The 12,500-nt window shown below is 37.0% G+C and overlaps 1 long non-coding RNA gene across 1 annotated transcript in view; it reads right to left on the bottom strand.

Moving 5' to 3' along the window:
* The window catches only part of LOC135221556 (uncharacterized), a 152,139-nt gene that overhangs the window by 7,415 nt on the left and 132,224 nt on the right, over positions 1 to 12,500 (bottom strand). The window lies entirely within an intron of this gene.

Below are 12,500 nucleotides of genomic sequence, written 5' to 3'. Positions count from 1 at the left end.
ATACCGACCACGCCACTGAGGCGTTAAATCAGGTATTTGGGGGCATTAGTATAATTGAAATGATGGTTTTCACGTCCTAATGTTTATTATGAATCCTACGCATGATAGAAGCTGCTGAAGAAGGAGAGCGAAATACTGATAATACCTTTTCCAATTTTTTCAAATTTCAAGAAAACAGAAGCATAGAACGTCTTCCCAAATTCAGCGAGGGCATACCAATCACAAACAGCGAGTCATTATTCAGGATTATTGATAAATACATAAATAAATAACATACAAACGTGAGTAATCAAATGATCGAGTGATTCCACAGATGTGTCGAATCAGTTCTGGTGGTTAAATAGATACTACAAACCACACCCCAACCCCACCCCCCCCGAGAGAGAGAGAGAGAGAGAGAGAGAGAGAGAAGAGAGAGAGAGAGAGAGAGAGAAATGGTGTCTCTGCCCAAATAAAAGGTAACACAAGCACTGGTCTGTAGGAAGTTCACGCTAAAGAGGTCAGGGCGAGGTCAATATTTAGGCAGATCGCCTTGGAACCACTTGGAACCAATTCCGCTACAGCAGCAAAGGAGGAAGCAATAATCATCAAAGAATAATGTTCCAAACTAGGTTGGGTAAGGTCGAGAGGAAGCTTAGTTACTGGACAGACGATAAGGACAGAGAGAGAGAGAGAGAGAGAGAGAGAGGAGAGAGAGAGAGAGAGAGAGAGTCTTGAAGCCAGATCTATAAATGTAAGCATATGATCTGTTCAAGAATTCCCTGTTTATTTCAATGTATTACAGGAGTATTTCATCAAAAAATGGAAATATTTGTAAATCTCTTCTTAAATCCGAAGGCTTTCAAAAGCTCTCAGTCCCATCGAATTCTCTCTCTCTCTCTCTCTCTCTCTCTCTCTCTCTCTCTCTCTCTCTCTCTCTCTTTAACATTACGCTCCTTGTCTAGAGACTCTACAATTACAGGGATTCCTCTCAGTACTTTTTTTCCTTGACTGTCTCAACAAACAAAGAATAGGAGGAGCATGAAGTCGCTAGCATATACCTAAAGGACTCTTAAAACCGAAGGTACGAAATCGCGTAACAAAAGAACCGAATGCCTGAAAATGTGTTGAGTACAACAATATGTATTTTCTAATCTCAGAAGAACTTTAGTCCCCGATAAAATATACAGCGGTTTCGAGGTCAAAGTTTACAACAAAAATGAAAAAAAGTTTAGGTTTGCTGAATTTTGAGTTGAACTGAGTTGAATTTAGGCCATGGGCCAAGCACTTGGACCTTTGAGGTCATTCAGCGCTGAAATGGAAATTGACAGTAAAAGATTCGAAAGGTGTAACAGGAGAACCTCAAAGCAGTTGCACTATGAATCAAGTGTTAGGAGAGGGTGGAAAGTAAGATGAAGAAAGAGAATATGAAAGGAGGTACAGTGAAAGGAACGGAAGTGGTTGCTGCTAGGGGCCGACGAAGGCACACTGCAAAGAACCTTAAGTAATGCCTACAGTGCACCGCATGAGGTCCACTGACGGCACTACCCCCTTACGGAATTGCTGAAATGTGATTTCAGATGAATTCTTCAGAAAGAGCATCAACTTTGAAGGCATATTTTACCCTAAGGAACATTACAACATTCAAAAGGACAGTGCAAAACAGTTACCTTTTGTTATGTCATAACCTAAAAACGTTGCTATCGTCATAAAATAGTATTAATAGTAGTAAGAAGACGGGTGAGCCTTTGTAACAGCTCTCGAATTTGAATGTCTCCCACCATTATCCCTACATTAAGGGGTCGGCTGCCTGATGCGCCTTCTCCTCTTCCACTGCCTTCTATCCAAGGTATCATTACCCTCCACCAAACCTCTTCACTTTATCTCGCCCATCTAATTCTCTGTCTCCCTCTCGATCTTCTTCCCCTAACAGGTTCCTCCCAAGTCCTCTTCACTCCCTCCAATAGTAGATTCACATCAGCCGTACATTTGATGTCTAGGCCCGTCCCTTACGACGTTTCCTGATTGGCTGTTGATAAGCTAATCGCAGGGCTGGAAACTCTCTTTCAAACGTATACCTCAGGAGAGGTGGAACACACATCCTGCCCATGTGAACTATCTCGAGAGACTGAGAGTTTCCAGACCTGTGATTGGCTTATCAACAGCCAATCAGGAGCGTCGTAAGGGGGCGGGGCCTAGACGTCAAATGCACGGTTGATGTGAATCTACTATAGTCATCCATCCTCAACACGATGCCGAATCTGAATGAGCTATCACGCAAGACACTCAGTCGCTATCTGTCTTAAACCGGTACTACTTACTAAACTCTTTAAGTATGGGATGCTGGTGGAAATTGCCTTTAGAAGCTGTCGAGGTTCCTAGAGATAAGTGCAAAGAAAACCTTGCTATAAAGACAGTCAAACTGTCAGCGAGATGAACCAAACAATCCTCTAGTTAGTTCGTATTTTTTTAAAAGCTAATTCTAAATATGGCGAAGAAGAAACGAATTTTTGGTCGATTCTACAATGACAATTGTATGGGAATATATGAAAGAAAGGTCCTAGCTGTTATAAAGTGAAAAATAATGAAAATAAATGTAAGAGAGAACTTTCATTTAAGGATAAAATACTGAAAATAAATGTAAGAGAGAACTTTCATTTAAGGATAAAATAATGGAAATAAATGGAAGTAAGGAAATCCATTTTAGAATATAAATAACGGAACTTAATGAAAGGAAATCATATTAGATTAAAATAACAGAATTAAAGAAAGAAATTCCATTTTAAATTAAAAATAATGGAAGTAAATTAAAGGAAATCCATTTCTGGTTAAAAATAATGGAAATATACTAAAGAAATAAATTCCATCTTTGGTTAAAAATAATGTAAAATGATACGAAGTCCATTTTCAGTTAAGTCATGGAATTAAATGAAAGAAAATAGATCCACACTATAAAACTGTTTAAAAGGCTCTCAAAAGAAGTTATGTAAGAGGACAGATACACCTTCACTGAAATAAACTTGAGATTTCGATCTGAAAAGATATTTACTTCCTTCTTCTGGTCTATGAAGCCACACTGGAAATACCCAAACAAGGTGTGGCACTTAAGTTCCTCTTAAAGAATCCACAAATAATGCGAGTATCAATCAAGTTCGCGTTAACCACTCTCAATATCACTACCATAAAGCGATTCGAGTCGGCCATCAGAGAGTCTCCGACATCAATGACGAATATAAAGTGATATCATCCCAAAATATAACCAGGCTGCCTCACTAGTAGTAGCACTCTGCCTCCGTAACTCGCTTTACTTTCAGAAAATTAAAACGACAGCATCTTAACGACCTGATCTCGATTAAATCGTATTACTGGATGGAAGCCAGGTAGAGTACTAACTACTACTCGACGCATTAGGGCGAGTTTTTTTCGCCTAAGGGGTAAAACTGGGTTGCGTTGGTTTACGTAACAAGGGTTGAAACTTCAATATAAAATTAATGGGCGAAGAAAGCTGATATGAAGTTCTCAACAAAGGGGCAATGCGATATGCGAAGAGGTAGCAGTTATGCAGTGAATTCTGATATAAAATTGGTAATTTTTTTTTCCTTCGTATAATCCTGGGCGAACATCAAGGTCCTTCTTCTGAACTGCTTTTTCTTGCAGACACTTATATATCATCTCAAGGCATACACAAAGGGTCTTGAGGTAATACCAACCGAATACAAAGACATATGAGAGAGAGAGAGAGAGAGAGAGAGAGAGAGAGAGAGAGAGAGAGAGAGAGAGAGAGAGGAATTTTACCCGTATCAGTGGCCAACGATAAGAAAGAATGCTGCATTCTGGGTTTGCAACCCTAACTGATCTAACTATTTCAAAGCAACGAGTGCGTTGCATAATGAGGACAAACTCTCTTCTTGTCAGTATGACTACAGAGGGTTTTATATAAACCTTGGGGCCTCTCTTATATAACTAATGAACCAAAACCGATGATAATGCAGCATCTGCAAAATGCCAGTACCTTTCATCTGTGGTCTTCCCAAATATCTATGATTTTCAAGTATAATTTGCGATGATGATAAAATAATAGCAATCCTCTGCTCTTTTACATCTGATGGAGAAGAGAATATATATATATATATATATATATATATATATATAATATACATATATATATATATATATATATATATATATATATATATATATATATATAGAGAGAGAGAGAGAGAGAGAGAGAGAGAGAGAGAGAGAGAGAGAGAGAGAGAGAGAGAGAGAGTAAACGGAGGCTTTGGCCTTCATCACTACTACATATTAAGTGGATTTTTCTTGAAATCCGAAAATGAAACAAATTATTACTGTGCTCACATGACAATGGAATTGGGTGCTGGAAACTGTGCAGACTGAGGTAAGACCTTTTCTTAAGAGAATTTTACGACATTCAGTCAAGTATAATCATCATTACCTCGCTTACTGATAACAGGTCAATTTCGAACGTTAAAAAAAATTAAAGTAAATGTTAAAAATCCAACAATCTGTTTCCGGAGCGCCACTCCACAATTTTAGAATATAGTTTGTACTCCAATTTGTGTGTGAGTTTAATGACTTTACTTGGTCGAGCGGTGACCTTCTTTTACAATTATCAGGCTATCGAGCAAACAAAAAAGTTGTTTTAGATTAAGCTGACCTCATGCCAGCACGGGCTCTTGCTCATAGAGCAGCCCGTAAAAAAAAAAAAAAAAAAAAAAAAAAAAAAAAAAAAAAAAAAGGAAGTGAAAAGATTCACTACTCTGCTGGCGAAGGTCAAGAATATGCATTCCCATTCAAAAAAAAAATGCATTCCCTGACATCCTTATTATTAATTGAGATTAGTAAAAAATAATTCCTTCAAACAAATGTATTCTTGACATCCCTATTATTAATTAGGATCAGAAAAAAAATTCGTAAAAACAAATGTATTCCCTGACATCCCTATTATTAATTGAGATTAGTAAAAAATAATTCCTTAAAACAAATGTATTCCCTGACATCCTTATTATTATTTGGGATTAGTAAAAAATAATTCCTTAAAACATATGTATTCCCTGACATCCTTATTATTATTTGGGATTAGAAAAAAATTCTTCAAAAAAAAAAAAAAAAAAAAAAAAAAAAACCTGCTTCATCTCGCCCATTGGACTCATCACGGAAACATTGGCTAAATATTATGAGACGATTCTTCCGCCCGTGGAACCCAAGATGCGCTTTGTGGTTTGGGATGCGTTGTCGTGGTCTACAGAATACAGGTGATCAACAACGAGGTCATCCCATGATACTACGCTTAAGCCCGAGGGATCAGATGACCGATATCCAAATACTTCGAGCGATATTTGTTTTTTACTGAAATGACGTTAAAGAAAAGTGCTCACTAATCATTACAAGTAATGCCTTTAAAAATTCAATAATATAGGAATACATATACTAGACGATTTATTTCAAGCCCTTCGATAACAGGAATAAAATTCCATTTTTTGTAACAAAAAGAAAGAAAAAATTTGTTCACACATTACAAGTGATACCTTAAAAAATTAAATCCAACAATATAGGAATACATATAATTGACGATTTATTTCGAACTCTTCGATAGCTGAAGAATAGATTACCATGTTTTGTAACCCCAAAAAATAAAAAGGAAAAAAAAATTGGTCCATTAATGAATTTTTCGTGAAAAGTACTAAAGATAAATAAAAAAAATTGCTCTATTAAAGATTTCCTCGTGAAAAGTACTAAAAAAATGGTCCAGTAAAGAAAAGTACACAAGAAAAAATGAAAACTAATTACTTTTCCTGATAATGTTTCGAAATCACAGCTCATATGCATGATAGGAAGAAAGTATTGAAAGAACTCCATCATTTTCTTTAAGTAAAAAACCGATCACATAAATATATTATAAATAAACTGTCAAAATGCTTTTTATGTGAAACAGCATCAGCAGCAGCGTATTTATCACAAAAACAAATAAATAAGACTAATTAGCAAAATCGAAAAGCTAAGGAATAAAACATTCTTCGATTATCTGTTGGGTAACATGGCCACAGATAAGCCCCCCAAAAGATGTTCATTTACCCTTGAATTTAATGATAGCGTACAAGGCATCCTAACTCAGTAAGTTCTCTGAGAGCTAATTACTTCAGTGATCATATCCGCGTCAACCATTAATGTTACGACCCTGGTACGAAAAGCATATAATAGAAAACCAAATTAATGTGAAATACCGGCTCCATAAAAGACCACATTATCCAAAATACCGCCCCAGTCTGACGAACTCGGAATAGCACCAGAATTCCTCCGCGAGAAATGAACTCTTCTCAGTCTGACCAATGGCAGTGCAGTAAACCTGGAGCAACACAAAAAAACACTCCAGGCTGAGAATCTGCTATTTGTGGTACAGAAAACCAGTCTTGGATTTTCGTTCTGATTTTCCTGGTTGCCTTGCTAAAGGAGGGGGGGGGGGAGATTAAGGGGGAGGGGGAGGGAGATCTACTAAGACAACAGAATCTGCTGGGAATTATTGGAAGGACGACGCACTGGTCATTTTCAAAATGATTGTTTGGTCGCATTGCGCGGAATTATCACATTCGTTATCGCCAGATACACTCTGTAATAGCAACTCAACAACGTGCTATAGAGAGAGAGAGAGAGAGAGAGAGAGAGAGAGAGAGAGAGAGAGAGAGAGAGATGAATTATACAATCATCATGTTTGAAAGAGCCATTGTTGCTTTGCAGTTCTTGGTTCTTTTCTGTAAACGTAATCTGCGAACATGCACCTGAGATTGTTATACAAACGTAAATTACCGATATTTTGTAGAACATTGCAAGTACTAAATTAGGGTATGCGCCCTTTTGGTCACTTTGCATCGGCAAATAATACCTGTCGTGGCCTTACGCAATTTCCCAGCGCCTCCTTATGCAATTCAAGTGATGATTATCCTCTGATCCGTCTCTGTAATGTTACTTTTCACGTTAAAATATTAATTCTGGCCATATTCTGAAGCTGTAGCGCATATAGATGGCCAAAGATACAAGTACCTACACTGCAATATAAAGAATATTCGTCAGAATTCTCTCTCTCTCTCTCTCTCTCTCTCTCTCTCTCTCTCTCTCTCTATATATATATATATATATATATATATATATATATATATATATATATACCATATATATATATATATATATATATATATATATATATATATATATATGACTGGTAAAAATGTTCTGTAACAACAGAATTCCATCTAATAAAAGGAGCCCATAAAAACACCAAAATATAGAGAGAAAAGTACTATATTTCAGAGACTGCTGTCTCTCTCTTCAGGTATATGAATGAGAAAAGTTTACAGAAAAGGTGGTATTTATACCAAGAGATCCGTCCACAAGTAAGCCAATTTAGGTCACCCCCGCTGATAATCTTCCTTTAATCTTCTTAAGCGTTGGTTGAATGAAAACCTCGTCGATTACATCTGAAATCCACGCGCCTTTTGAGATGTTCATTACTTGCTTCTCTTTTATTAAGGGCGATTCCATCATTTGACTCTTGTACCGGCAGTTGCTGCTATAAATTACACGTGACAAATTCCAGTTTATTCTATGGTTATGTTCATTTATATGGTTGAAAATAGCCGAGTTCTGTTGTCCATATCTAACTGACCGTTTGTGTTGTATTAATCTCTGGGGAAGTGATTTACCTGTAAATCCGATGTAAGATTGGTCACAGTCCTGGCATGGGATCTCATAGACCCCAGTGTCCTTGGGAGATGTCTTTTGTTGGACGTTAATCAGGGATTTGGCTAAGGTGTTTGGGTAGGTAAATGCAAAAGGGTTAGATTTCCCAAGGGTGTGGGTTACTCTCTTAAACGTCTCCAGGTGAGGAATTTTTATTTTATTGTTGGGTGTGTCTCTGGTCTTGTCTTTAGGGGGTCGGTAGAAAATTACGTTTGCTTTGTGAATTGCTTTCTCAATTATATGGTCAGGATACTTTAAAGACGAAAGTTGCTTGCGAATTAGTTCAAATTCTTTTTCCAGGAAATCTGGGGAACAAATTCGTAAGGTTCTTAAGAATAGGTTGCTAGCTACACATATCTTGATAGTAATGTCGTGATAGCTAAAGTAGTGAATATATGAAAGTGAGAACGTTGGTTTTCTGTATATGGTAAATTTGTATTCTGTCGTGTCTCTGGTTATTAAAACATCAAGAAAAGGAATTTTGTTGTCTGTTTCCCATTCAACTTTAAATTTGATGCTGGGCACTAATGGGTTTAATTTTGAGAGGAATTCATTAAAATTGCCCCACCTATTATCCCAAAATGTTAGGATATCATCCACGTATCTCATCCACAGCATGTTTTTGGGTTTTATTGCATTTATTACTGTAGTTTCAAAGTATTCCATGTACAGATTGGCTAAAACAGGACTTAAAGGACTACCCATACTACACCCGAATTTTTGCTTGTAGAATGATTCCCCGAATGAAAATATGTTATTAGATGCACATAATTCAACTAACTTTATTATTTTGTCAAGCGCCAATGGGAAATGATCTGAATAGGGGGATAATTTTTCCCTTAAAAACTGAAGAACGTCCTGTACTGGTACTTTTGTGAATAAATACCACCTTTTCTGTAAACTTTTCTCATTCATATACCTGAAGAGAGAGACAGCAGTCTCTGAAATATAGTACTTTTCTCTCTATATTTTGGTCTTTTTATGGGCTCCTTTTATTAGATATATATATATATATATATATATATATCTATATATATATTATATATGATATATATATATAATATATATATATATCACATTTTTATTGCGACGCGTTTCGTTGTTTCTTCATAACAACATTTTCAAGCCTAAAAGAGACATTACAGTATTTTAATGGTAGTTACAAGATTATGTAATTATTGGCTGACAAAGCTGAGTAAAAGTAGCAACAATAAGATAATGGTTAAAATCTTTAAAATAAATTGCACCAGCATACTAAAAAAATAAATTATATAAGATCTTTACAATAAATTACAACCGTATACTAAAAACAGAAAGGTGGGAGACAGAGATGGAAAGTTTACACTACAAATGAATGACTGAATGATTTATATTAAAAGCAAGGGATAAGATGAATGGTCAAGGTTAAGATCTGGTTTCCTTAAAAATATTTCTATTGACTCAGAGATTCTCAATAATGACTCTTCTCTAAAAGTACCAAGCACACTAAAATTTTCCAATCTTCTACCTGTATTGCATTCCTCTATGTGCTGTAAAATCGGTGATCTGTTTGGCTTGGCCAGCAAGCAACCAGTACGAGGAGAAATGCCATAATGTTCGGAAGATCTTGTCCGGACCGACCGTTTTGACTGGCCAATATAGGTGGCGCTACAGGCGTCACACTTGTAAATATAGGTGATGCCAGACAAAAGGTCTGAAGGTAGTTTATCTTTATGGTTTAACAACGCTTGGATAGTATGGTTGTTGGTAAATATTAATTAACTTGGGGTTAATGTGGGGAAAACTATACTTAAACATATTTCTTAGTTCTCTTGTAACGTATTTAGAACAAGGATCACTTATAAATGGAAATTTAAAATACATAGTTAGTTTATCAACACTATATAATTCTATATATGTTGGTACCTAGTACTGTACCCTACAATCTTTCCGGACGAATGATTTCGCTGTAAAGGTACTACGCTGCGTAGTTGCAGAGAGAGAGAGAGAGAGAGAGAGAGAGAGAGAGAGAGAGAGAGAGAGAGAGAGAGAGAGCAATATGTGATAAATGCCTCGCAAATAATAAGGGGAAACTAATGCTATGAATAAGATTAGCGCTTCTAATTTCCATTAAAGAAAATAAATAAATAAATAAAATCGCACACACCCTTAAAACCCGCCTAGCGACAGGCCAAACGATTAACCAGCCTGACGACCTGGTTTTTCTTGGAAATGGAAAGTCGTTGAGGGTCGTGGCCAAGTCTGCGTACTGGTACTACTCCCTCACACGCCCATATGGGGATGGCAAGAGGGCTTAATACTATTTTCGATTCACTTCAACCGTGCATTTGATGTCTAGGCCAATCCCTTTACGAAGCTCCGGATTGGCTGTTGATAAGCCAATCACAGGACTGGAACCTCTCCTCAGTCTCTCTTGAGAGTTCCACCTCTCCCGAGGGATACTTTTGAAAGACTTATCTAAAGAGAGGTGGAACATACATCCTGCCTACGTGAACTCTCGAGAGAGACTGAGCGATTCCAGCATTGTGACTGGCTTATCAACAGCCAAGCAGGAGCGTCGTAAGGGACTGGCCTAGACATCAAATGCACGGTTGATGTGAATTTACTATACTACTACACCCTCACACGCCCATATGGGGATGGCAAGTGGGTTTAAGACTCGAATTACACGGAAAGACATAATGTAAAGCTGATGACATTTTGATGTCACATCGAGGAAGGGAAACCCGCAATATCAATGTGTGTGTAAGCTTTTTATTTTGGCTTTATCTGAATCTACGCTGTCACTAGATCCTTCTGGCGGCCGTATCGGTTTAGGGTATCCACCTTGATAAGTGCTGCCTTCAAAAGGCGGTACTATATAATATAGTTATCCCCCAAAGTCTCGAGGAAAAAAAAACAGTGGTTATACAACATCTCATTACATAAGTATAACAGACAACGCGCGCAACTTCAGGTAGAAAAATCAGGTGCACTTCCAAGGCACACGGAAACATATTCGTAATCAATGCTCTGTATACGAGTCGAATAAATCCTCTTACATTATTCTGATTTGTACTGGACAGGGTAAATTAAAGACTAGACTTACAAATATACATAAAAGATCGGGTTAACGGCGACTGAAATACTAAATTCTGTACGGCCTGCTCTAAGAGCAAGAGCCCGTGCTAGCATAAGGCCAACTCAATCCAAAACAACTGTTAAATTCTTTTACATTTTTACAAATAAAATTTTTTTATTTATCCATACACACATACATTGCTTATGAGTTAAAAGTCACAATAATGCAAATGAGACTGTACTTTTCAAAATACAAAAAGGTTTGAATACTACAGTCTCATATGCATTAGTGTGCCTTTTAACTCATTGTTTCCGGGTTCGAACCAGCGCCCAGCGGACAGAGGAGAAATCAGGACTTCAGTGATGTTATCGACTCGGCCAACAAGTGAGGTATAAGTTGATGCCGATTCCGACCTTACAAATCATTGTCGAACTCAGGTATTTGTAATTAGAATCGATAAGCAACCTCCCCCTGCCATGTTAACGAGGTCGAACGTTCGCCGCACGTAGCCATATTATGAGCGAATTGGATATTAAAGGACATTTGCAGTTTAATGCGTGTATAGGAATAACGGTGATGTGATAAAAATTCATATATATACATATAATCTAAGTATATACAAATTACTACTTATAATGCCATTTTGATCATAATACTACTATAAAAAATATAAAAAAAGAAAATAAAGTGTCGGGGCGCGGGTGTGGTTCAAGAAACATAACGGACGAACTGTTTAACATTGAAGACTGAGAAAGTCCATCACGAGTGAAATAACGGTCAACGTTCTTGGACGACTTCCCTTAAATGGAAAAGCAGAAGCAGTTTTTTTTTCTTTAACCTCCGTTTCAAACTGCGTATAACTGGCTCGCTTCCTTGTTATATTATGCACAAATATTACTACACACATTCCATATGATTTAAATGGTCAGAAAGAAACGGTTTACTTTTTTGTGGCTTGTTACTTCCATTTCAAGCTTTCGGACTTGAATATCTACACAGGTGTGAACTTACACAAATGGAGGAGGTGTCGTTCAACTGAATTCTAAACTTTACTAAACTCGTTCGCTTCGTATCACTAAACACACACACACACACAATGCCCTCTTATCTTCTCAAATTCTTTTATACATTTGTCACTTACAAAACCTCGAGATCCAACTTCAAAGAAATATGAAAGAAATCATGATGTCCGGTAGCAGGAAACAAACCCGTTATAGCCGACCTCGTCGTGGTTATGGTATCGCAGGTTCGTTTCCTGCTACCGGACATCATGATTTATTTAATTTTTCTTTGAAGTTGGATCTCGAGGCTTTGTAGTGACAAATGTATCCCCCCAAAAAAAAGAAAAGAGCAATGAATCTGAGAAGTTATGGGGGCATTGTGGCTATTACACACACACACACACACACACACATATATATATATATTATATATATATATATATATATATATATATATATATATATATATATATATATAAAAGCTTTTCCCCTCAAAACAAGTGGCACCAGGTTCTAAAAAAGCATTTTGGGATGAGGCTGCTGGCCCCATATTCCCTTTTTCAAGGATGGTTACGACCACCACAGTCATGTAACTACACGGTACATATTGAGGCACTACTTTCATTTGACAGATTGTACCAAGCCCACGAGTAGGATCTGCGTCCTTTCCCTAATAAAACACTATATGTGTGTACATAATATTA

Source organism: Macrobrachium nipponense, chromosome 2 (genome assembly GCF_015104395.2).
Source record: "Macrobrachium nipponense isolate FS-2020 chromosome 2, ASM1510439v2, whole genome shotgun sequence".
In the NCBI taxonomy this organism is placed as follows: domain Eukaryota; kingdom Metazoa; phylum Arthropoda; class Malacostraca; order Decapoda; family Palaemonidae; genus Macrobrachium; species Macrobrachium nipponense.
The sequence above is the reverse complement of the archived record's forward strand: the minus strand, read 5'-3'. Positions and strand labels throughout refer to the sequence as shown.